The sequence below is a fragment of the Tamandua tetradactyla genome, chromosome 1, assembly GCF_023851605.1.
Source record: "Tamandua tetradactyla isolate mTamTet1 chromosome 1, mTamTet1.pri, whole genome shotgun sequence".
In the NCBI taxonomy this organism is placed as follows: Eukaryota; Metazoa; Chordata; class Mammalia; order Pilosa; family Myrmecophagidae; genus Tamandua; species Tamandua tetradactyla.
In genome coordinates this window covers 196,014,636-196,041,346 of record NC_135327.1, presented here as the reverse complement: position 1 = coordinate 196,041,346, position 26,711 = coordinate 196,014,636, and the positions used below count along the sequence as shown (strand labels likewise).

Genomic DNA, 26,711 nt, shown 5'->3' with positions numbered 1-26,711 from the left:
TGACTCCCAAATCCCAGTGATCTAGAATGATAGAAGTTTATTTCTCTTTCATACAACATATCCGGCAAGAACAGTTGTGGCCCTTCTCCACATCTGGTTTATTTTGGAAGACCTCGTTGAAAGAACAATCTCTATCTGGGTTATGACTGTCAGAAGAACAGGTGAGAGGGGGTTAGATCACTCAACAGCTCTTATAGCTTCCACTCGGGATTAGCATACATCACTTCTGGAAAAAGTAAGCTACATGACCAATGGGTTGCACTTGTATAGTCCTCCTAAAGGGAGGGCCCCATAGGGAGGCCACTGTGATTTTATTACACAGCTAGCATTAAATAATACTAGCTAGAATATATGAAGTATCACCTTCTCTAATGTTAGCCACGTCTTATGACTTCATGCAGTTATCTGCAATGTTTTATGAATCTTGATGTTAACACAAGCATAGTTCAAACACATATATATCTTTTTAGAATGTAGATGTCAGGAAGCAGGCAAAATGAAGTGAAGAAGGGCAAAAACAAAGTAAAGCAAAATGCAACCTGAATAGGGACCTTTGATCTTAGCCAACTATGAAGCTCCTAGCTAAGAAGCTTTCTAACTCATAGAGTATTATAAATATTCTGGGCCATGGGCAATTTCCTACACTGCCCTGGAGGAACCAAACTCCAAGTGATTAGTTCTTAGTTTAAATAAAAAACTGATTCCCTTCTTAAAAGGAAAGCTCAGCTTTCTGAATTCATGTTTCCCTTTTCAAAAGACACCTTATATTTTGGCTGTACAAATTATACCAGGAAATAACTGAGTGGTTTGAGTGCCATTTTCTCTGTATTTTAGTTACTTATCTTTAGAATGAGATGGCTGGACTGTACTAGAGGCTCTTAATAAGGGATGTATCTCAAAGTCACTCAGTTCTCAGTCCCATGAATATTTATTTCAGTAGTGGAGCATCTGTTTTTGAAAAAAGTGCCCTAGATGATTCTGATGTTTCCTGCAGGTTAAGCACCATGAGAGTAGAGAATTAGCCAGGGCTTGATTTGTCCCCCTTCCAATTCCCATCCATTAGGAATGGCACTGGGCCCCATAGATGTGTAGAACCACATGGTCGGACTTTGAAGAAACAAACTGGGGGTGCTATTTCTTCCCAGGTCTCTCCCTAACCTCTCATGTTGTGGAGTGGGCAAGTTTCATGATAGTCTAATAGGCCAAGACTCAATAGGCAGAGAGAGAGGGGTTCCATCTTTGGCTTCTACTTTCTTTCCCCCAGACTAGAATGGCAGGGGTGTCTGTACCCACCTCTTGGCACATGGTAGCCAAATTCAACATTGGTGTTCATAGTATAGACTTTACCATGGCCTGCCTCCTTTCCTGGTGCTCCCATTTGTCTCTGCATTTCCTTTATAGCCTCCAGATGTCCTTGTCTTGGTCAATAAGCCTAATTATGACACCGACGCCTGAGGTTTCTCATCCCATGGTGTGGCATGGTGGTGCTGGACCTTCAGTAAAACCACTGCCCTCTGTTTTGTCAGCATCATGGACTGGGTTGTAGGAAACAGCAATGGAGTTCTTTTAACCTGGCAGCCTCTGTTGTTAGGTGCTCCCCACACTTGTTAATTAGTGAGTAAATAATGAACTAGCTGGACATAAACTTGTGGATGGTGCTCATGGTCCCTGATAACTCCTTTCCTGATTAGAGGGCTGCAGATCAGAAGCACCCAGGAACCAGAATGTGGCCAAAAGCTGACTCAGGGCAAAGTGACAACTGATAGTGAGGGAAGGGCCAGACAGTAATTACTTGTGTACAGGCAATTTAATTGACAGAACCTAGCACTGGGCTAGGTCTAGCATAAAAGTTTTTTTTCATCAACTCGTAGAAAAGCTCTGAAGTTTGGAAAATTCGGTGAAAAAGCAAACTAAACGCTAGACACCATTGTATCCCCACACCATGGCTATATTAAATGACACTTTAAGTAAATGACAAGGTATGGGCAGTGGGGAGGACATAGCAAGAAGGGACTAAAAACCAATGATGCTGGGCCTGGTGCATAGGCTGTGTCACTTAGACATCATGTAGCTCAGTGAAGACTGGAATTATTCATCCCTTTTACAGGTGAAGGAACTCCAGGTCAGGGTAACTAATTTAAGGTCATAGATCTGGAAAGCATAGAATAAGACTCAAGCTCTGATTCTAAAACCAGTGGGCTTTCCACTGTAAAGTACTGCCTTACCTTTAAATGATTCAATTATGTTTGGTTTAAGAAGGCAAGGAAGTCGGTCACAAAAGACCCACATATTGTTTGCGATTCCATTTATGTGAAATGTTCAGAATAGGCAAATCCATAGAGGCAGAACAGAGATCAGTGGTTGTCTGGGAAGTGACTGCTTGGGTACCGAGTTTCTTTTTGGGGTGATAAAATTGATTGTAGTGATGATTGCACAACTCAGTGAACACATTAAAAACCATTGAATTGCATGGCATGTGATTAGATCTTAATAAAGCGGTTTAAAAAAGAAGGCAAGGAAGAGTATAATATATTAAGAGATGTTTTAAAACAATTTTTGTTATGAAATAATAACATATACAAAAAAACAATTAAATTTCAAAATGCATTGTAACAAGTAGTTATAGAACAGGTTTCAGAGTTTGGTATGGGTTACTATTCCACAATTTTAGGTTTTTTCTTCTAGCTGCTCCAAGACACTGGAGACTAAAACAAATATCAATAAAATGATTCAGCAGTCATACGTGCTTGTTAAATCCTATCTTCTCTGTTATAATGCCTCCTTCTCCCTTGATCCTCCTCACAATTTTAGGGGTATTTGGGCTCTGCCCTTTCTTACTTTCTCATATGGGAAAGCGCTGTCCATAATATAGGCTATGGGGATGTTCCTAGAGAGGCTGGCCCCTCTGCGTTTTGGGACTTACCTGGCTGAGGAACCCATCTGGAGGTTGTATGTTTTTGAAAAGTAACCTTAGTACGTGAAACTTTTGTAGAATCTCAGAGCCCTAAATGTTCTTTAGGTTAACAGGAATGATTTTGGTTGGGGTTTGGCAAAGTGTGGTAATTAGCAATATCTAGCTAAAACTTGCATAAGAGTAGTCTCCAGAATAGCCTCTCAGTGCTATTTGAACTCTCTTATCCACTGATACCTTATTTTGTTCCGTTTCTTTTCCCCCTTTTGGTCAGGAAGGTGTCGTCAATCTCGTGGATTCTAGGGCCAGGCTCATCCCTGGGAGTCATGTCCCACATTGCTGGGGAGATTCACAACTCTGGATGTCATGTCCAACGTAGTTACTTGCAGAGTTGGGCTTAAAGAGAGAGAGAGTCCACATCTGAGCAACAAAAGAGGTTTTCTGGAGGTAACTCTTAGGCATAACTATAGGTAGGCTTAGCTTCTCTGCTACAGAAATAAGCTTAACAAAAGCAAGCCTCAAGATCAAGGGCTTCGCCTGTTAACTTGGGAGTCCTTAATGTTTGAGACATTATCAAGGGTTTCCTGGTGATAAAGTTTAATAGTTCCACATTTTTTTCTCCTATCCCTTGAGGGACTTTGCCAATACTTTTTATAACATACTCTGGGATGTATCCTGGCATTACAATTAAGCAATACAGAATTCTAAGCCCTCATTCTCATTCTGAGCTGCAAGTGGTTGGGTAGTTTAAATGAGTTACCCAGACAGGTTGTTAGGCTATGTGCTAGAGAAAATTTAGGTTTTGGACAAAATAAAGCTCTCTCCCTTTGGTCTCATACATTAGGTGAAGTTCTAAAAATACAATGAAATGACTTCTTTCCAAATTATTAAAATGTTTTAAAAGTTTCAGTATAACTCAGCATTTATTCTATTTTGAGAAAAATTCATTTTTATGGAATCCCTTTAGCAAACAAAACTGAATAAGTGAACGTTCTGGTTCATCATCTGGCCAGCTAAGGCACACTTCTGCGTGTGGGGAGGGCCGGGGGCAGAGGCAGACGCCAAGCCCTTTCTGGGCCCTCTGTGGAGTCAGGCTGGGGCTTGGGCTCCCCGGAAGAGCCAGAGCCGGTCTGTAACCCATCGAAGGTCAGGGAGCAGATTCCGCAGCTGAGGTCGAGTTTTATTCCTGCTTTGGGAGTGGAGAAGGGTAGGAGGGTGGGGTGGGAGCTGAAAACCAGGTTGCTGTGAAGAATTCTAAGGAGATTCAGATGTTAGCAGCGATATTGCCAGACCTGGCAGCAGCTCCGCTTCCCCAAGCTGAAGGATCGCTGGAGGGCTTTTTTTTTTTTTTTTAATTTAAATGAGGGCTGACAATTTTCTGATGTGATTTCACTGTACCACCCACCCCTACAGGCATTTGTGAGAAGGAAGGGAGACGCCCTCCATCTGACCCCGGGGTGTCGTGACCCTCCCGCCCCATCACCAGCCCCGGGACCGGTGGCGCCCGCTTAGGGTCTGCCTGCAGCCCACGCGGCTGCGATCCTCGGCTCCGAGCCTTGGAGGGCGGGGCTGCGGCGACTGAGGAGCCCGCCCGCCTCGGGGCCCAGGCGGCCCCACGGGGACTCGCGTGGCAGCCAGAGAGGTCTCCCCACAGCGGCTAGGGGAGAAAGCCGTGGCCTTCCTACCCACGTCTCACAACATGCCGCTCACTCCGTAGCTCTCTGTTTTACGAAAATCCTACCCAGCCTCCAGCACCTCCTTCAAATCTCTCCTTCTCGCCCCAAGCCCAGCCCAGCCTGGAGAGACACTTCCCTCCTTTGATGCCTGTCAGTTCTGCGGAGCACAGACTTCCTGGAACCCCTTGACTTGTTTGCACAGCGGGATCAAAAGCTTCTTAAGAGTAGAGACTGTGTCGTTTGTTCGTTCCCTTTTAGCTCCAACAGGCAGGGCTTCAGAAAGCTCCCCAAGCCCTTCTCCCTAATGCTACTGCCCCTTCTGACGCCACCCCACCCCTGAGCCGCAGGCTTCCTGGGCAGCCAGTCGTGCCCTTGGCTTTAGCATCCTTGGAAACTGTAGCTTTATGTTGAAGGGTCTGCTCCAGCCCCAGGCCTGGCCGGAGGTGACTGCATGTTTGCTGTTTTTATCCCTTGGGACTTTTTGTCCTTTACTACTCCTGGCATTTCTGCCCTTGCCTTCAATGTCTCCTTGCTCATTTCAGTGGCTGTTGTCATAGTTGGAGGTCCCAGAGTGGACCTTCTTTACTCCCTGTGTTACATGTTATTAAAGTTGGCTGTATTAGCTCCAGGTTGTTGGTCTCCATCAGCAATCAGACCAGGTTAACCTCTGAAAAACTCGGAGCTCACACTTACAAAGTGCTTCCTGTGTGTCACACAGTGTTCTATATATATATGTATTGTATATGTAGCCATGTTCTACAGATACAATATATTTAGAATATGCATGTATGTGTGTGTGTGCTCATTTAATCGGTGTAATAACCCTATGGGGTAGGTACAGTGACTATTAATCCTATTTTAAGGATGAGGAAACTGAGGCATGGAGAAGTGAAGCAATTTACCCACAGAACTAACTACTCAATGGTGAAGCTAGAATTTGAACCTATAGCAATGTAGCATCATTTTAAAAGAACGACTCAAGATTTTTATCCTTTAAAATAAGCTTAGGAAAATGAATTCAGTTTAAAAGAGGACAGGCTTAGGGACATTGTTATAGAGGGCAATTGGAAGGAAAAAATAGTTTCGTGCCTCTGTGTGGTTTGTGTTGATTTCAGTTACTTTGGGAAGACATTCATATTAAGTCACAGCCTGACCTCCTACCACCTGGGCAGCCCAGAGCCCTCGGTCATCGGTGACTTTGAGGTCCTTTTAGGTCACAGACATTGCGAATCTCAGCACCTGCCTGCGACTAGGCAAGCTTTGTGTTTCACGCCCAACCCTTCAGAATTCAGCTATGTGTGAGCCAAGCCTGAGCCCAATTCTGGCTCCTGGCTTCGATGGAGATCTAGTTGCTCTGAGCTTCCCAGCACCTTGCCAGTGTGTCTGGAGGTGGCTGAGGAACTGGGATGCAAGGCAGAAGATGCTTTAGGGTACCTTACAAAATGCTAGGTCCCCAGCACCCTCACCCAGTGCTTCTGTGTTTTTTCCTAATCTTGTCTTTCAAATTCACAGTTTTAGTCTTACTCCTTTCATGAAGCGCTGTTACTACTTTCTTCCAAAGCAACCACTTCCTTCTGGAAACTTCCATGGTAGCTGTTGACTGTACTGCACAAGGTACTGTTTGATACTCAGTATGTTTGTTCTTTGTCCCAGTGACTTTTCTTCCTGCCAGGACTAATGCCCACAAGGTTAGGGGCTATGTCCTCTATTTTTCTTTTGACCTAGCAAGAGGCTGGCACATTGTTTGTAGTCAATATATATTTGTTGAATAGGATGTGGAGAGCTGAGGGATAGAGCAAGAGGTGTGATGGATTGCTGAGACCTCTAAAAGGCTAAAGGAGCTTGTACCAGTTTGAAAATATATACCCCCAAAAGCCATGTTTTAATCCTGATTCAATTTTGTGGAAGCAGCCATTTCTTTTAATCCTAATTCAGTAGTGTAGGGCAGAAACTTTTGATTGGGTTATCTCCACAGAGATGTGGGATGCCCAGCTGTGGGTGTGACCTTTTGATTAAATGGAGATGTGACTCCACCCAATCCAGGTGGGTCTTGATTAATTTACTGTAGTCTTTAAAAGGGGAAGCATTTTGGAGAAACCTCAGAAACGACAGAGCTGACAGAAACTTTAGCCCACACAGCCAGAGGTCTTTGGAGATGCATGAAGAAAACACCTTCAGGGAAGCTGTTGAAGAAGCCTGGAGAGAAAGCTAGCAGATGTCGCCATGTGCCTTTCCATTTGAGAGGGAAACCCAGAACATCATTGGCCTTCTTGAGCCAAGGTATCTTTTCCTGGGTACCTTAGCTTGGACATTTTTATAGCCTTATCTTAATTTGGACATTTTCACAGCCTTAGAACTGTAAATTTGCAACTTAATAAATTCCCTTTTTAAAAAGCCATTCTGTTTCTGGTATGTCGCATTCTGGCACCTTACAAACTAAAACAGAGCCCTTGTGTTAGGGGACAGGCCAGTCTTTTTGTTTTTTAATTAAAAAGTCAAAGAGGAAGATGGAGGTTTCACTTTCACAAGAGCCAAGCAACTTCAGTTAAAGGTTAATACACCCATCTCTCAGGTAAAGGGATTCCTACTTCTTAGGTCTGAGGAGCTTTTTCTTTGATTAGCCAATGAGCTTAATCTCAGAGACTGTGGAAAGTACAAGCTGTCAAAGAACGGTAACAGGACCTACTTAAAAGGTAAAATGATGGAAGCCGAAGGAAACCTTGGTGATGGGCATTTGGGGTGGGCGAAGTCATTGTGACAGGTGAGGTGGGAGGGGGCGGTTCAAAGTAGACCTCATAGATGAGGTGAGGCTTGTGTTAGTTAAACTTTTGGACACACAAATAACTAAGCATGCTTATGTTTTATTTACTCTAAACCAGCCAGTGCTTCTTTGGGTTTGTACTCATTTTTTTTAGGGTGTTGGCCTCCAGCATGAATTGAAAATCTTGCCTCTTCTGTTGTCTGTTCCATGAGCTGTGCACACACATTGGGCTTGTTCAGACTGAAGTTGGAAAAGTCACTGCAGGGCCATGTGAAAAAACTCAGCCAGCTTTTCAGTAAACAGAGCTAGTCTCTGTCTTATCCAGATTCAGTGTGTAAAAATTGAGAGCCCACTCCTAAGCTAATTGAAAGATTAACAAAGTTAAGTCAAAACACCTGTGTTCTAGTCCTGGTCCTCTCAGCACCCACCTATGTGATCTTGGGCACATTGCTTAACATGGAAACTTCAGCTTCCCAACTGGCCAAATGTAATTTAGAGTTCATACACATATTAGCTTATCTGATAGATATAACTACATGATTTGGCAGATGACATGCTCCAAACACAAATTCGCAGCTGATATGCATGCATGTATGTAACAAGGGATCAAAGACCCCATTCCACATTTGAAGCTCAGGGGAGCTTGTGATCTGGGTTCAATTTCCACATGAGAAGTTCCAGGTAGTATTGTGAATCTCTTAAGACCTTCAGATGTTCAGAGCTTGGCTTTGAAAGATGGAGAAACTTACCCTATGGAAGATTTTGGTTTGCTTTTGCTTCCTCTACATTAAAATCAGAGTATGAGGTCTTAATGACTCCAAACACCTCTACAATCCATGCATTTTGGAACTGCTCCTTATACCTGGATGGAAGCATCCAGGGAGTGATTGTGTGGCAAACTAATCTAAGCCAATCAGGTTGTTCAACAAAAGTCCAGTTGCTTGGTAAATATTGGTGACCTCCAGTGGCTGGAGGTGGATGAGGCTGTGTCCTCTTGGATAGCTTCGATGCCAGCAGGTATGCTACCATGAACGGAAATCTTAGATGAGATTTTGCCAGTCCCCTAGATATGTTTTCAGGCAGCAGGTACAACCTGTTCTTGTAGCTCAGAGGAAATCTCCCTGCTGCCCTTCAGGACTCCATTTTGCATGAAAGATATGCTCTGAGCTAGCCCCTAAGTTATCCATTCTTAGACTAGGACAGGCCAAACAACAACAGAGTTAACAGCAGAGGCTGCTGAGGTGGAGGCCTGCTGGATCAGACGCAGCTGGGTCTTGAGGGCTACAGTATGGGTAGCTGCAGAGCTAGTTGGTAACTCATATCTGGTTTACTCAAGGGTACTGCAGCTTAGGATATTCTTGACCTAACACTTATCTCGAACACCACTCATCTCACCACTGAAAAAGCATTTGCAGTATCCTTTGAGCTGATTAACAAACCCTCCAGTATAGATTTCCACAAGAATTTTTGAGGTGTTGGGTAACACCCTCTTCAGCCTCTTGATTGCCTGCAAAGGTATTTCAGAGGCTAACACACTCCCCCGAGTATCTTTCAGAGAGTTCATGTATGCAGGAATGCTCACCTCAAATTGTTTATAGCAAATGGGGTTTCAGAGTAAACTACTGAATTGACCACAGTGCTTCTTGGCCCAGTGAACCTCAGAAGCTGCTCCCAGTGGCTCACCAAGCCAATGGCCATGCTGTGCTGCCCTCTCCAAGGCTGCATGGCCTTCAAGCTGACATGCAAATGAAATTAGTGAAGACAGGGGCGGGGGGTGAACCAGGGGAACAGACTTATTTCAATACTTCACTGAGCTCTGCTCCCTCTACTTCTGATTTTCATGTGCACAAATCCTGAAGCCCCAGATTGCTGAGGGCAGTTACAGTGTGGACCACCTAAAAGGGGTCAAGTAAAGGCTTTATAGAGCAGTGTTTCTCTGCATCAGGGAAGCTTCTTAATATCTACCTGTCTGCAACTTTTGTCACATGATATAGCATGAAGGCCCTGTGCTGTCTGCTCTGGCCATGGGCTGTTAGGGCCAAGACCCCTTTTCTGCAGCAGGGTTTCATCACGGGGATGTAAACTTAGCCTGTAGCATTTGATTTTGAGTCTGGTCGTCAAAGATAACATGGGGTTTGGCAAAGGATTTCTGCTGGATTTCAGGGATACTAAGAAATAAAATCCAAGTCTGTTACTCAGGGGCTGGGGAAGGAAGCCCTCTCTTTGCTCTCTTGACACATGTATGCATGTGTATTTCCAGTCTGTGATGTAAACTGATATAGCTGAGCTAATACTGTGTACAGTGTGAGATTTTCCTTACCACCATGACATCATTCGAAACTCTCTGAAGTCACTGTTTTTATTTGCCATGCTTCTTCATAATACTGCATTGTATGACTCTTTCAGAAAATACTGAACAATTATTCCATTTTTGAACCCTTAGGTGCTATCAGATCCTTTTTGCTGCAGAGTCTAATCTTTGCTTGCATTTCAGATTTTCTTTAGGATGGACTTCAAAAAGGGAAGTTACCACGTATAGGTTTATTCCTCTTATTTTTAATTACACAAGTAAATAAGCAAACCTGTACCATAGAAAAACTAGAAGATATAAATAGGCAAAATAAAAACATAAAAGGGGTAGGGGTATGAACCTGTTAATACAAATACAGGCTTTTGGGGCAGGAGGTGGACCTGTGACAACCCCAGTTTTGCAACTTATTTGCTCTGTAACCTTGGCAACTTGAGCTCTCTGAACTACAACTTCCTTATCGGGAGATAAGCTAGTATTTTACCTATTTAGTTGTTGTGCAGGTTGAGATAACATGTGCAAACCTGCTGGAACTAAAAGTACACTCAAAAACTTGATTCCAGGAGAGGGGCCGGATAATAACCTAAAGATACCAGCAAAGGGCTAATGGTGGTGGTAGTGTTGGTGAAGTTGGCGGCACAGGTTCTAGAGATACAAAAAGCAGAGTCAGCAAGGTGCACTCTGGGCTGAGGACTCTTGATGGATAGCTTTGTGCAAGCTCAAGGTAGCAGAACTAAGACTGTGAGCCAGGCTTTTATTGGCTTGATATACCATACTGAAGAATTTGGGTTTATTATGTAGGTAATAAGGAGCCAGTGAAGGTGTTTGGTGTTTTGTTTTGTTTTGATTTTGATTTGTCTTTTTTGGTCTGGTGAGGGTGCTAAGGGTAATGCTTGGAAAAGGGAGTTTAAGCAGATTAGAGGTGAAACAGAGAGGATGTGCCATTTCTAAATCTGAGAAATTAGAGTTCATTAGATTGGACTGGGAGTGGTCTTTGGGCATTACTAAATAGCTTTGATCTATCAGGGCAACAATTTGAGCATTGAATTTCAAGGGATCTGACCTCTGCCATCTAAGGAGAGCAGGTGAAAAAGCTCAGAGCCTGACGAGAAAGCACAAACCGAACTTTTGAGTGGAGAGTTTGGAAGAGAGAATAAACTCAGGTAAAAAGAACCATAATTGTGGTTGGTAGCTTGCAAACTGAAGGAGAGCTGTTTATGCTCCTAAATCCCTGATGGTTGATACCAGCTACCTGAAACATGGAATTGCTGCAGTCAGACCTGCAGAAGGCATTCATGCCCCATGAGTTGTCCTCGGGGCTTGCCTCAGAGTGTCGCAAACCTTTGACTCCTTCGGACAGTGCCCATTTTCCTAGTATTTCCAGCTATTTCAAGCAAAACTAATTAGACTTTTTTCCTCAGGCCTGTTTGTATGCTTTGGAATAAAGCACACAGAAGATAACACTAGCCCAGCTAACCTAGCAAGACCAGTTCCAGAAGCAACAGGAGAAAATATTGTGATTGGCTGGAACGTGGATTGTCCACTTGTGTGGGTACCCAGGGGGCTGGCTGCAGGAGGCCGGTCCTTTGCTCATCACTAAATGGTGCCAGCTTTTTGCTAAAATGTGAGTTTGCTCTAGCGCTGCTCTCTGATTCCATGATAATCCCGCACATCCCATGCCATTGCGTATTGCTGCCCAAATGCTTTCTTATCCATCATCCCAATAGCAACCCTGGGAGATGTACAGAGCCTGTGTCTTTACTCTGATTTCTTTTTAAGAGGAAGGATGGTGGTTCTGAGCAATGGCTGAGCCAGGACTTGGACCTGGTTATTCCAGAATATTGGTGTTTAGTTTTGTTAAGCACCTTGAAGTGGATCTTATAACTCATTGCTCCTTATGTAGGTGAGAAAACAGAGTTCTAGTTTAAAGAGATTTTTTCAGTTAATCTGCTGCTTAGGGTGGCAGAACCAGAGCCAGGCCTCAGGATTCCCAGTTCTCAGAGAGTTCTCACCACTGTATTCCACGCCTCTGACATCTCCATTCAGAATGGGCCCATTGGATGAACAGTGAGCCCATTACCCCCCGGGGCTGAAATTAATCTTAAGAAGGTCACAGACTTCCAACACCATTAGAAATTCCCCAAAGCCCCCAACTCTCACCCAGTTGCCTCTTTGTTCATCACACTTGGTAGACAACCGTGTAATTTTCATTTGTCACCTCTCTGCGAAGCCTTCCCTGCATAATCCACTCATATCCATCTTTTCCTACTTCTATATCTCTTCATGAACCACAAATTTGCGAGTTCAATCATGCATTTAAAATTATAGAATCTTAGAAGAGGCCTTAGAACATCTAGTCCAGCTTTCCATCCAATGCAAGAATCCATTCAATGTATATTAAATTATATGTTGTAAATCCCATTATTTAAATATGTGGTGTGTTTATGTATGCACAATAAAAATGGGAAATATTTATTGACCAAATATTTGACCAAAAAAAGAAAAGAGTCCATTCAATGGTCTTCTGTACTTGAACATCTCCTTGAATACCTCCAGTGACGGGTTGCTCACTATCTTTTGAAGCAGTTCCTGCGTTGCTGGGAATGTTCAAGTCATTAGAAAGTTTTATTTAGTAATAAACATTGCAGTGTTCTGTAATTGGGACTCTCAATTTCTCCTAAGGATTCAAGTCCATTTTCTTCCCAACCAGCCTGTACACTCCTTAGGTCAGGGACCATGTTGCCTTCTGGAGGAGTGTAGGTTTTCTGATCGGGGACTGGGGCATTTCATGGAGATTTCTCTAGTATAGAACATTTGGAAGGGCCTCAGCCATAATTCTTGTCAGAGAGAAAACTGTATTCTCCATATCTAAGGACAGGTATCTCCAGAGAGTCCAAATTCCTGCAGCCAACTTGCTATTTTCCTCTGTTCTCTGTCTGTAAAGCTAGCTAGCCTTTGCTTGAAGGTAGATTGGGGATTGTACATGGAACTGTAATGACCAGAGGACCTTGAGCCCACATGCCATCAACTGCTGCATCACCAGCCTCTGTTCCTGTTTCGGATTTCCTGCTGCCTGTCTTTTTAAAAGACCTCGCTCAGCCCTCCCTCCTGCTAACTTGCCTGTTGAGTAAGAAGTTACCTCCCCAGCAGCCCCGACACAGGTGGTAATGACAGTCTGCTGCAATCCCATCAATGAGGGGCTCTGCCCGTGCTCTGCCTGCGTTCTGAGCAGCAAACCAGCTCTAGTCAACAAGAACTGTCGCCTGTGCTGTCTCAGGCCAGCTCATGCTGTCTGCCATCCGCTTGTTGCGCTGCTTTGGGGACTGGAAACACACCCAGCCCCGGTCCCCATCTGTTGCAGACGTGCAGTGGCAGCAGCTCGAAGAGCAGCCGAACCCTAGAATTTGCCTGGACTGAAGGGGCTGGAACCCCCCCCCCCTTCGTTTATGGACCTTTCAAGTGAGGCAGCAGGATTTTCCAGAGCTGTGAGTGCTGTTTGTCTCCCATCACTCGCATCTTGTCATTTAGTGTTTTACAAACCCGACACTTCTTTTTAACATCCAGGAAGAGGAAATCTCCAGGACGACTTGGGGCTGAGTAAGCAGAGGGAGCTGGATTTATAAATGCATGGTGATTGTACGTTCTGTCATGTACAGTTTTCTCTTTTAATGCTTTGTCTTCTCTGCATGCAAGACTGATGCTGAATTGTTGCTTTGTTCTCCAGGAGCCTCTTATTAAATTAAATACCCCAAGGCTGAACGAAATGTTCCTCTTCTACAATTGAGCTGTATGCTTTCTCCTTATGTAACTTTTTCTTGGTGACTTAAAGAGAATAACAAGAGAAAGTGGTATGTGTGTGTGTGGGGGAGTGTTAATCTCTGTTCCTTATCTGTGTTCTGGCTCTTGGCCCCATCAGGCTGGTAATGGGGTAGCCGGGGCAGCCACACAGCTGGTTCCTTAGCCTGTGGGGTTTCCTCTCTACCTTTCCACCCGGCTAAAAGTTCCCTTCTCAAAATCTGAGCAAAGTCGGGCAATCTCTGCCTTTCCTTTCCCTTTTCCTGAGTCATCACTGATTAAACTTGACCGAAATGGAAAAGATTGGAGCATTTTGGGCATGGCCCATGGTGTCTCTGGGGACTCTTGCTTACACATACACACTAGCGAGGTAGTTTGTCTCCTGCTGGAGGGTGTAGCTCTACTTGTTGCTTGTTTAACTTATGGGGAATACTGGAGAAATAATGAGATAGGCTGGGAGAGGGAACAGCAAGGAAGGGAAAGAGGAGGAGACGGGAGGTGGCCTTCCCTGATGACCAACTCGAGAACTGATTATTCTCTCTGGTGAGTAGGAGGAGGGTAGAGGTGGAAAAGACCCAGAAGCCTTAATCGTTGAATGATTCTGCAGAGCAGCAAGTTCGGGAGGGTGGGGAGGATGCTGGATTCAGAGACAGGGTGGCTCGCCCTCCTCTTCCTTCCCTGCCATTAATGCAAAGCATTTGGAGCTAGTGCCTTTAAATTTTATTTTATTTTATTTTTCCCTCTGGTGTCCCCTTCTATGACTAATCATGTCTGCAGAGAACTTCAGACTAAAGCCTGTGATTTCTAGTATTCGAATATGGCTGATTGGGAGTAACCCGATGCGGGTATCATAGAAGCTTAAGGCCGGATTCTGTGCTTCTGCATTGACAGTCTCAGTGGGGAGAAAAGATAATAATAGTAAACAATTCAATAATCGTAAGCTCTCGAGAACTGAGTACTGAATTGTGCCGTACGAATCGCAGTGCTGAAAGCGAGGGGAGATGGTGTGGTGGGGACAATTGGGGGTGTGCTCCGTGGAGGTTTGGGATTTGAGCAGGTGTCACCCTAGGCTGAAGGGGCAGCGGGGAGCAGACAGAATCACTACCCTCAGGATGCTAACATTTGCCTGGGAAAGAAGCCCCAGCACATAAATGGAGGAGAATTTCAGGTACTGTCAGATGTGAATAAATAAGAGTAACGTGAGAGCCAGGGGAGGGTGGGGGTGGAGGTGGGGGAGCTGAGGGCTCATCACGCCAACATGGGGGCCCTTTATGAAGTTTCCTGGGAATATCAATTAACAAATGCAACTGGATTGGATCACTGTCCTCTGGGCTCCACAATCCCCTCTGCAAGGCCTCAGTTTGTTTCCTGGTTCAGAGAATCCTGGTAAAACCACTTCCTATGAGTCTCGGGGGCTTCACACTTTTCCAGCTGCTTCCCCAATTGGCACAGAAACTTTCAAAGGCTAGATAAATCGAAGATGGGTTTTGTTTTTGTATTTTCTTAGCCCCTAATGCCAGACCTATGAAACAGGTGTAAAGTACTTTTTCTAAATGAGCAAACCGAGGATTGAAAGGTAAAATTCATTCAGTGAACACAATTTGAAACCTAGGATATTTAAGGGACTTCCTCTTGCCTTTCCTAAAGCAAAAAGAGTCCCCTGGAGCCCAGCCCTGGTCTTGGTATTGAAGGTACAGAGGGGAGAGGAGAGGCTGGTGGGCTGAGGAGGGTTGGGGGATTTTGATCCCTCAGCTGCGGGTGTTGTTTACCACCCCCCTCCACCCCCTGAGGCCTTGCTTCTCGGGGCAGGTCTCCAGGCTGGTATTAGAACCAACACTTCAGTAAAACAAACTCTTGAGTCCTGTGTTCCAGACACTAGACATTCCAAGATGAGCAAGATGCTTGGTCTTGACCTCGTTAATTAATCGTTAATTAATAGGGAGGGGTCCCTGGAAATGGACATCCTAATTGTAGGTCCTCATTTCAGCTCAGTTGTTAACTCATGGAATCTTGGGTTTTCCCCTTCTGCTCACAGCTCTCTTTCAAACTATAGCCCTCTCTCTTCCTTGGACAAGTGTTGTCTCTTCTCCCACAGGATGCCTGTACAGTACAGACCAGTCTTGCCCCATCCTCTTCTAGCAAATCCCCTTAGCATTTGCTCATAATCAGCCTATAGATTAATATAGGCTAATGCCTATATTTTTGTTTTATGCATTTGGGGGGGAGGTGCATGGTCCAGGAATCGAACCCCGGTCTGCATGGATGGTGAGCATTCGACCACTGAACCACCTGTTTATGCATTATTTTGTATTCAGTTATGTTCGATTAGTTCTTATAGATAGATTCAATTGATAACTCCTTATGCGGTCAGCTAGAGTCTTGATTTCTTAGAAAGTTGTCTCCATATTATTCGCTGTTTGTATTTTATATTTCAGTAAATATTTGTTGACCATGTGCAAGGTGCCAGGCAATTTCATAGATGTCATTTCTTTTGATATCTATTTGAAAGTGCTTCGCATTTTCGTAGATGTCATTTCTTTTAATTCTCAGGACAATCCTAGGAGGTGTTTTCCTTACTTTAAACATGAGGAAATCGAGGCTCCATGAACTTGAATAACTTACCAAGATTGCAGAGCCAGTAAATGGCAGAACTAGACTTCAAACTAGACAGTGAAAATTTGCATCTTAGCTCACATCCTGGGCTTGGTGACTTAGCAGGAAACTCAGGACCTGCAAGCAAGTGGCTTGTTCCAGACTCTGTGCTTCCCCTACCCCCTTAAGACCCCAAGTGGGGACAAGCTTGTCCCAAAGTCTTGGCTTTCTACCATTAGTAGGAGATAGTTTAAACCTATAAATTGCATGCTTTCCAACCAAATATTTCATCTACCTGGGCCAAATTTCTTTCCCACAAGCATGACTTAAGGCCCTGGAACCCTACAAGGGACTTAATGAGAGACTGCAGAATTCTAATTTCAATTACTAAAATTTGGGTTAGACATATAACTGAATCACAAGCAACTGATGCCCGAAAACCCAAAAATGTTCTCTCTTTAACCCCGGAGTTCTTTGGCACTCTCCTTGGGAGTTGGACTTGAATCTTAGTTTGTGTTTCATGACTTAACAGCTGAGGATCATGGGCAAATTATGTAATCTTTCGCAAATCTGATTTTTCTTCTAAAAATGGAGACCATGACACCTGCCTCCCAGGGTTGGTGTGAAGAGCAGAGTAACCCTAGGGATAGTTCCTGGCACATAAGAGATGATTAATAAATTAGTGTTTGGTTGTGGGATATCTTGGCAGAGTCTAGCAGAATACCTTTCAAAGCAATGCCTTGAATTGACTTAGTTGTCTAATAGAAGTCTCTGGATCTTAGTACTTTGATGATTATTCAGAAACTCATGGCAGGGGGGTTTTCAGTTTAGCTGGTTCCTACATCCCCTGCTATCCCAGTTGTACTTCATTCTCAATCTGTGATCAGGAAGTCAGATCCCTGCCTCCTGGCCTGCTATCATGCATGAATGCTGTTTGCTCTCTTCACTGTCTGGTATCTCAATGTGGTTCTGCTGCTATAACCTTCTAATGAAGGTCACAGTGGCATGTTTGTCTGATCTTTCTTTCTTGATTTCCTTTGTCACCTCTCACTCTGAGTTGTAGCATAGGAGGAGGTAGGGAGAAAATAGAAGCAAAACAAAGCCAGACTTAGTCTTTTGTTTTTATTTTCCTTTGTGGGTGAGGTATACGGTGGCATTTTATTATTTAATGTATGCTTTTAAGGAAATCTGCCATCTGCCTGGTAATAATGGCATCAGCTAGTTAGTCACCTGCGAGTTAGAGCCTTGCTGTACAGTTTCCAGTCAATAAGATAACAGACACTCAGAGAGGCAGACAGAACAGAGGTGGCCCTGTCATCTGAAAGCACAGCCCACAGTTGCCTCACTGGGCACTTTGAAAACACCATAGCCATTAGATCATAAAACCTGCCCAACTTTCATTCTTATTAAAGCAGGAAAATGTGTGAAGACATTTTTAGAAATATTTTTACCAATAAAGATTAGAAGGGTATTTTAACTTATCCAAAAAATTAGATGAACTCTAATCCCTTAATTGCTATTATCTGGGGTTTTCTAGTACTCAAAGCCATCACTACTAAGGAAGAGGAAGGAAGTGAAGAGTTCAAAAAAGGTGAGTTTTCTAGATAACTGAGACTCACAACGATAAAAAGTATTTGATTTCTGCTGATATTTGACAACCTGTTTCAGAATCAAGAATGAGCCAATAGGGGTTCTGGATGTTTCCTTGGAGGGGGTGCTTGCATTTTAACAAGAAAGAATGATTAAAAAAAAAAAAAGAATGCTAAGCATCTAAATCCCTGAAGTGGATATAAAAGGGAAACTTCCTGTACCCAGAAGATTGGCAAGAGATAAACTGGTACCAGCAGCCTACAGAGACTTTCCTCAAAATGCCCCAGGTAAAGGGGCAACCTCTACCTCGGGCATTTTGTTTTTGAATGAGTCCAGTTCTGAGTCCTGCCGCAAAGCAGGAAAGATTTCTTACTGATCCCTCCTGCTGATCCAGCACTGTTTCGGGTGTGTGTGCGTGTGGACAGGGGATGGGCTAGGCTAGGGATTTATCCATTTTGAACTGAAAAACCACTCAAATTCCCAGAGCCCAAGCCCCTGGTGGGATTTGCCCTTAATGTTAGGCCAAGACCCCAGCCAGCCATTTAACAAGAATCAGTCAAGCCTGGCTCAGCGCTCGCTGCATACATCTGTCACCACCCACTCACTCTGAGTCATCGCCACACTTATCTGCTCAAATCACAGAGCCTTGAAATACACTTACCAGTTGGTCTTCCAACACAAACTCCAGGGGGGGAAATCTGGAGAGAAAGATGGGCCCTGGAGGAGGGGGGAGAGAAGGAAGGAGGGCGTAGAAGGGGACATTGTTCCAACCAGGCCTGGAGGCAGGCTGAGGAGGCTTTTAGTGGCCCCACCTGGGGACCTGAGAACCCCTCAGTTCAAGGCCCCTGCGGGAGCCTAAGGAAGTTTCCCCAGGGCTTGCCCAGATCCCTTGATGGTCTCACCGGCTGCCAGCCAGCAGCTCTCCCCAGAAGGACTGGCTGTTCCTCTTCTTCCTTAGCTGTCTCGAGATGGGGCACTGGGCCAGGCCACCATGTATTGCGGCGGTTTTGAGGCTTGACCCCTGAGGAGGGACTTCTGAGGGAGGGGCTTTCTGTGGCTTATGAGGCCAGGGAAAGGAGTAAGGATCAACTCCTGCCTCGGTTTTGTTTCTTCCTGTTCACGTTTTCTCCCCTTCCTATTCAAAACCTTACTTGGTATATGAGATCTGTTCCCCCCACCCCACCCACTTTCTTCTAAGTGGGGAGAAAGGGACTCCAGCCACTGGACCAGAGCCCAAATGCAATCTGCAGTGTATCAACTCATCAGAGACACTGAGGAAATCCCACCAAAGCAGTGTTTCTCCAAGTGTGGCCCACCCCACCTCCATCAGAATCTTCTAGAAGCGTCCATGGCTCTACCCCAACTTGCTGAATTAGAATGTCCCAGCTTTTCAGCCAGGTCTTATTTATGTGCACTAAGAACCAGGGCTCTGGACTGGCTTTGCAGGAGAGAAGAATCCTTAGTTGTGAAGGAACTGACTTGGCATCAGCCTTCTTTTGCTTCTAGCGCATTTATCTAAAGAGAAGTTTCTGGATCTTGTCCAAGAGCCAACTAGTCATCGAGCCTAGCAATTCCTCCCCACCTCCCTCCCTCCCTCAATCAAAATTACCTTTCTACAATTTCTCTTGTGGGAAGAAATAATGAAATCATTGTGGAATCACAAAAATATTAAAAATCAAGTAGTATTTTTCAGTAATCCCAAATGGCTAGATGTTTGGTTGACCCAAGAATTCTGACTGGGAGCTACTGGGCATATTATATCTGGAAAGCTAGCTTTATATATATATATATATTTAATATTGAGAAATCTTCACACACATGCAATCCATACATGGTACACAATCAATGGCTTACAATATCATCACATAGTTGTATATTCATCACCATGCTCATTTTTAGAACATTTGTATCACTCCAGAAAAAGAAATAAGAAGAAAAAAGAAAAGACCCATACATCCCATACCCCTTACCCTTACCTCTCATTGACCACTAGTATTTCAATCTACCCAATGTATTTTACAGGGATGCTGAACTTTTAAATACTAGAGTACCATAAAATGCACTTAATGAAATAAACCCGAGCATCACCCAGTCTCTGATTCCAGAAGTACTTTAGGGTCTCAGTATTGTCACTTTTACAAAATCTGGAATGCCAGTGAGTAAGGATATCAGGTTGACTGAAAATGAGATAAACTAGCTATGGTAGACATTGGTCACATTTCAGTATCCTCAGCTTGTGATGCTTTGTGATCCCCCTTCTCCTTATGTGGTTGGAGGGACAGGGGGTGGATTAAAGAGAGATGGTTGAGAATCATGGCTTTAGTCCATGACTTCCAGTGGGGATCCCATTCCCCACTGTTCATACCTCCCCTTAAGTCTAGAGTCCTTCACCATGGTGCTTTCCAGATGGCCTTATCCAGGTGCTGTCCTGTCTGACCATCTCCTCACCATCTAAACTTCTCTATTCACTCTCCTAGATCCTTCAGGGTCCTCTTCTGAGATTAGCTAATCCAGTAATATGTCAATTAAGAGAAGGGCTTAATTTCATTAGTTTACTCTCCTGACTACCTTTGAATACTACCTTGACCCAAACAAGGGGCCTAATGGTAGGTAATATAAGCTCTTTTTCAGCTTTGTAACATCTCCCATTGCTGGGGATTTACCTTTGGAAGAAATCAGGCTTTTGGTGTCCAACAGATCATTCTTCCTAGGTTGGTAGCAACTGTGCATCTGAGATGGGTTCTGGAACATGAAATGCTAACCATTTCAGAACCCTAAGGAGGAGAAGAGGTGTCAACTGTGTCCATCTGATAGGTGTAACAAGCCACAGTGCTTTGGCACCAAGAGACCGATTGAAACTGAAGATTTTTGCTGGAGAATGAAGTATAACTATCACCCACAACACAGCTGCGTCCTGAAAAACCTCCTCCCACTGGATGAAAAAGCATGTTAAATATCCCAGGATTAATAATGCAGACATTTCCCTCACATTCAGTAGATTGCTTGTTTTCTGTTTTCCTCCCCTGTGGATCTGATAATAGTTGACTGGTCACTTTTTGGTTTGCTTTATTGAGGCACAGTTTGCATACAATTCAATACCAATTTCAAGAATATAATTAAATGAGTTTTGACACATATATACAGCCATGTAATTACCACCACAATCATAATCTAGATCATTTTCATCGCCACAGAAAGTACCCTCATGCTCCTTTGCGATCTATCCCCTACCTCTACCCCTAATCCCTAACAACTACTCATTTGCTTTTTATCAATATGGTTTTGCCTTTTTCATATACATGGGCTCATAGAGCAGGTAGTCTTTTGTGTCTGTGGTTAATTAGTGATTTTGAGATTCATCCACGCAATTTGTTCCTTCTTATTGTTGAGTAGTATTCCATCATATGGCTATATCACCACTTGTTCATCATTCTCTTGTTTTATCAGGTAGGGAATAGAAGAGGTTCTGATATCCTGAGCATTGACATCCATTTGTAAGCCCCTGGAAGACTTTTTGAGAATGGGTACCTTATGTTTCTTTCTTTTCAGATCTTAAAGCCTTCTGCTGACATTATTTCATCTTCAGACTCTTGAGGGTAGGATCTGTGTCTTATCTTTGTACGTTCTATATCCAGCACAATTTCAGAAACATAGTGGATGCTTGATCGATGTTTAGATGAATAAGTACACAGTGGTTCTAATACAGTTAAAAAAATCTTCCTAAGAATCCTTATGTTTTCTCCCATTGATCCTAAGTCTTGAAAGATTGTCTATCAAACAAGCATTTGTTAATTAATAATTTCTTCACTTAGTCATTCCTAATATCAGTAGTTGCTGATCAGACTTTCTGATCATAGTCAATAAACTAATATTTTCACTAATTAAAGAGATTAGTTTCTAGTCCTGGGTTATTAAAAAGAAAAGGGGCAGTGTGATGGTGACTTAGCAGGCAGAATTCTTGCCTGTCATGCCAGAGACCTGGGTTCGATTCCTGGTGCCTGCCTATGCAAAAAAAAAAAGAGAAAAAAGAAAAAACAGGAATAATATCATGATTAAAACTTAAAGCAAAGTATTCCCTCCTAGAACTGTGCTCTACCAATGAAAGAGAGAGAATAACCAAAAAAAAATGAAAGGGTCCTGAAATCAAATAGACCCAATAAACTACAGACAAAACATGATTGGGCATGTTTTAGGCAAGAAACACAAGCAGTACTAATATAAATTTAGTAGACTGAAATGTTAGTGATCAATGAAAGGAAGTGATAAGAGGTATTAAAAAATAGGAGAAACAAAGACTAATGTATATTGGGTAGATGGAAATACTAGCAATCAATGAGGGGGAGAGGTAAGGGATAAGGTATATATGAGTTTTTTTCTTTTTCTGAATTGGAATTGATGCAAATGTTCTAAGAAATGATCATGGTGATGAATATACAACTATGTGATGATATTGTGAGTTATTGATTATATACCAAGAATGGAATGATTATATGGTAAGAATGCCCCTGTTTGTATGTTGTTATGTTTAAAAAAATTAAAAATTATTTTTAGAAAAAGCTTTGTACTAAAATCAAAAAATAAAAATAAAAAAATGTGTCCGTGGCTGAGAGATTTCAAACAGAGTCAAGAGGTTATCCTGGAGGTTATTCTTACACATTACTAAGATATCCCCTTTTTAGTTTATGTTGTATTGGAGTGGCTAGAGGAAAGTACCTGAAACTGTAGAGCTGTGTTCCAGTAGCCTTGTTTCTTGAAGATGACTGTATAATGACATAGCTTTTACAATGTGCCTGTGTGACTGTGAAAACCTGTGTCTGGTGCTTCTTTTATCTACGGTGTGGGCAGATGAGTAAAAAATATGGATAAAAAAATGAACAAATAATGGGGGACAAAGGCTAAAATACACTGGGTATTTTATGGAAATAGTAGTGGTTGGTAAGAGGGAGGGGTAACGTGTATGGTTTATATGAGTTTTCTCTTTTTTCTTTCTTTTTCTGGAGTGATGCAAATGTTAACAAAAAATGATCATGGTGATGAATACATAACTATGTGATGATATTGTGAGCCACTTATTGTATACCATGTATGGAATTTGTATGTTAAAAATGTTTGTATGTTTGTATGTTAAGTTTATCACTAAAAATATAAAAAAAAAAGATGTTGCAAACGGCTCATTCTCTAAATCAGAATCTTGTCAACAATAAGATTAATCATGTACCATTGGCTTTCATCAACTTATTACTGTCCCTCATTCCGTGGTTTGCCTCACTTACTTACCCCACTACTTCCTCTAAAATCCTAAATATCACCTATGAAACAAGTGACATACATTAACAGGCACAGTGCAGTCAAATACTTTGTGGAGGCAGAGGGCTGCTCATGCTTAGCAGCTGCCAACATAAATATTAATGGAAAAATAGCAATGAATTAAAAAAAAAACTAGGATATGTGTGAGAATAAATAGATAGAACCTCTCTGTATTTATTTATCATGTGGACGTGTGACTATCTTTTTTTGTTGTTGTTAAAGCTATAAAATAAGGTAACTTAATAGACCGACTGTCTCCAAAGTCAAAAATCCTAATGCTTGTTATCCTAACCTACAAATAGTTTCCTTAATTCTCGCCTTCTACTAAGAAGTAAATAAAATCTTAAATGCACTCAAAGAAATAAAGAATCTACACAAAAAGTAGTTTTCTAAATAGCTAAATGAGGCAAAATACTTAGAGCAAATGTCTTAATATATAGGTTATATTAAACGCTTAAGTTAATAATATGAAAACCCTTAAGAATTACCCTTTGCCTACCTTCCCACCAACTGGAATAATGTATAATTTCCATTAGACTTTTTGGAATACTCAAATATTCAAGACCCTCTCACCCTAAACCAGAAATCACCAACTCTTTTTTTTAATAAATGAGGAAGTCAGCATTCCAGCCATTTAGGAGCTTGCCCAGAGAGCACCACCAAAGGCCTTCTCCATTACCAGGGACTTTTCTATGCCCCTAACTTCACCACCGAGGGTTTGACATGTCCTTTCATTCTGCCTTGCTAAATTTCCCTTCCACAATATGGATGAGATCTTGGCAGATCAGAGCATACAATTAAATTTGCCTCTTTCCTTTAATCAAAAGCTCTGAGGAAGGAAATTCTATGGTCAACTTCTGGGCTCAATCAAAGTACCTTGCTCTGAAAATCAATCAGGTATTAGCTGCAATTTTTCTTTATTCATCAAATCAAGTTTTTTTTTTAAAGGTAAACTTTTATATATCCTTTCAAAATAATGAAAATTCAAGACTTAGCATTAAGAAATGAACCAATATTACAAAGATGTTTGCAGCCATAATTAAAGTAATGGTAATGCTTTATCACTGTAAAGAATTCAAATCGTGATTTGGATCTTTACTGACTCAAGTATTTTACCCTAAACTATAAGGGTTGGTCAGTTTTTTTTTCTTTTTGAATTTATTTATTAATTAAAAAAATTTAAGAACAAACAAAAACATTAAACATTAACATATAATTCTGTTCTACATGTATATTCAGTAATTCTCAATATCATCACATAGTTGCATAGTCATCATTTCTTAGAACATTTGCATCAATTCAGAAAAAGAAATAAAAAAACAACAGAAAAAGAAATAAAACAATAACAGAAAAAAAAGATTATACATACCATGTCCCTTACCCCTCACTTTCATTTATCACTAGCATTTCAAACTAAATTTATTTTAACATTTATTCCCCCTATTATTTATTTTTATTCCATATGTGCTACGCGTTTCTTGACAAGGTAGATAAAAGGAGCATCAGAGACAAGGTTTTCACAATCACACAGTCACATTGTGAAAGCTATATCATTATTCAATCATCCTTGAGAAACATGGCTACTGGAACACAGCTCACATTTTCAGGCAGTTCCCTCCAGCCTCTCCATTACATCTTGAATAACAAGATGATATCTATGTAATGCATAAAAATAACCTCCAGGACAACCTCTTGACTCTGTTCGGAATCTCTCAGCCATTGACACTTTGTCTCATTTCACTCTTCCCCCTTTTAGTCGAGAGAGGTTTTCTCAATTCCTTGATGCTAAGTCTCAGCTCATTCTAGGGTTTTTCTCAATCCCTTGATGCTGAGTCTCAGCTCATTCTAGGATTTCTGTCCCATGTTGCCAGGAAGGTCCACACCCCTGGGAGTCATGTCCCACGTAGACAGGGGGAGGGTGGTGAGATTGCTTGTTGTGTTGGCTGGAGAGAGAGGCCACATCTGAGCAACAAAAGAGGCTCTCTTGGAGGTGACTCTTAGGCCTAAATTTTAAGTAGACTTGACCTGTCCTTTGTGGGGTTAAGTTTCATATGAACAAACCCCAAGACTTGGGGCTCAGCCTATAGCTTTGGTTGTCCACACTGCTTGTGAGAATATCAGCAATTCAACTTGGGGAAGTTGCATTTCTCCCTGTTCTCACCATTCTCCGAAGGGGGCTTTGCAAATACTTTTCCCCTCACTGATCGAATCACTCTGGGATTCATCAGGGCATCACTCTGGACAAACCTGGTTGGTCAGTTTTAAAATAAAATTCTTCTGATATGCTGTCCTCAAGTCCTTCATTATCATCATGCATCAGGTCACATAGTAGGATATTTGCTGCTGTGGTGAATCCTCGGTGGTTGATTTGGTCTTTGGCCATCTTTACGTAACCTTTCATGTCCCAATCTCTACCCCAGCAGTTCTTGACAAGCCAATATTTATTGTTATCTGAATTCATTCCTTCAAAGCCAACCACCAGAACACTATGATGCAGGTCTTTGCTGCTGCAGTCTAGTTTATAACGGATGCCTGATATGTAGAACTGGAAGGAGTCAAGCTTGTATCAAAACCAACAGAGATGGGATTTTCAGTTGTCACCACCTTCATTAGTGCCTTCTTCTGCAGAGGGATGGCCACAAAGCCAGTATTGTTGGCCATAGAATACTCAGGCATGTAGCCATAGGTCATGTCTTTTCCAATATATGGATAGAATTCCTCTGAATCCTTTGTTATCCTGGACATACTGGAATGCACTGTCCAGTAGGCCACCATTGCAGTCTTTGTTGCCCTTGGCCCAAGAATAGTCCACCTGCTTCGGTTTGCCAATTTTCTGGAACTTTTGTCCTTCAAGGGCACCAGCTAGAATGAAAGCCCAACAAGAACCATCCTGACTTTGGTCCTTCATAGAAATCATGTACGCTTTCTTATGCCAATCCACAGATCTGGGAACCTCAACAAAGAGAGGCTCATGGAGAATTTTCCCCTTCTTGTGTTGCTGGTTTTGAAAGCCACTCACTACCAGTCTGGATTCCTCGTTGGTCATGTCATCAAAAGCATTCATTCCCATCGGGAAGTGATGTTTCCCTTGGCTGTACTCCCAATTGTGCAGTTCAGTCCTCTTCATATTCTTCTGTACTGCTCTCCTCCAGCCTTCTTCACCCGTGCCATAGAGTCTCTGGTGCACTGCCTTCCACTGATACCATTGTACATCTAAACTTCGATCAAATTTTGGAGCAGCTGATGCTATTCCCAAGCAAAGGACAGTCAGGAAGAGCAAAAGATTCACATTTCAAAACCTGAGGTGGCTGCAGCTGGTCCATGCACAGATACCAGGGGCTACTGAGGTCTGTGGTTGTCTAGCTAGTGCTTTTTTTGAGTGATTACCATGCACCATAGTAATCTCTTCATATGCATTATGTGCTTTTATGTTTTTATATGTTAATTTATAATCTGAGATAGTTACTTCTATGATACCACTCAGGCTAGAAAACTGAGGCCCAGAGAAATTAAGTAACTTTTACAAGGTTTCATAGGAGTCTGATTATCTATTGCTACAAAAGAAACCACCTGTTCTGGTTTGCTAGCTGCTGGAATGCAATATACCAGAAACAGAATGGCTTTTAATAAGGGGAATTTAATGAGTTGCTTGTTTACAGTTCTAAGGCCGAGAAAATGTCCCAATTAAAACAAGTCTATAGAAATGTCCAATCAAAGGCATCCATGGAAAGATACCTTGGTTCAAGAAGGCTAATGAAGTTCAGGGTGTCT

The 26,711-nt window shown here is 42.5% G+C and overlaps 1 protein-coding gene and 1 pseudogene across 10 annotated transcripts in view; one reads left to right on the top strand and one right to left on the bottom strand.

Annotated features, from left to right (window-relative positions):
• PRKAG2 (protein kinase AMP-activated non-catalytic subunit gamma 2) overlaps window positions 1–26,711 on the top strand; it is a 614,065-nt gene that overhangs the window by 243,235 nt on the left and 344,119 nt on the right. The gene's annotated exons all lie outside the window — the stretch shown is intronic.
• On the bottom strand, window positions 4,420–26,223 carry LOC143679786 (procathepsin L pseudogene; annotated as a pseudogene).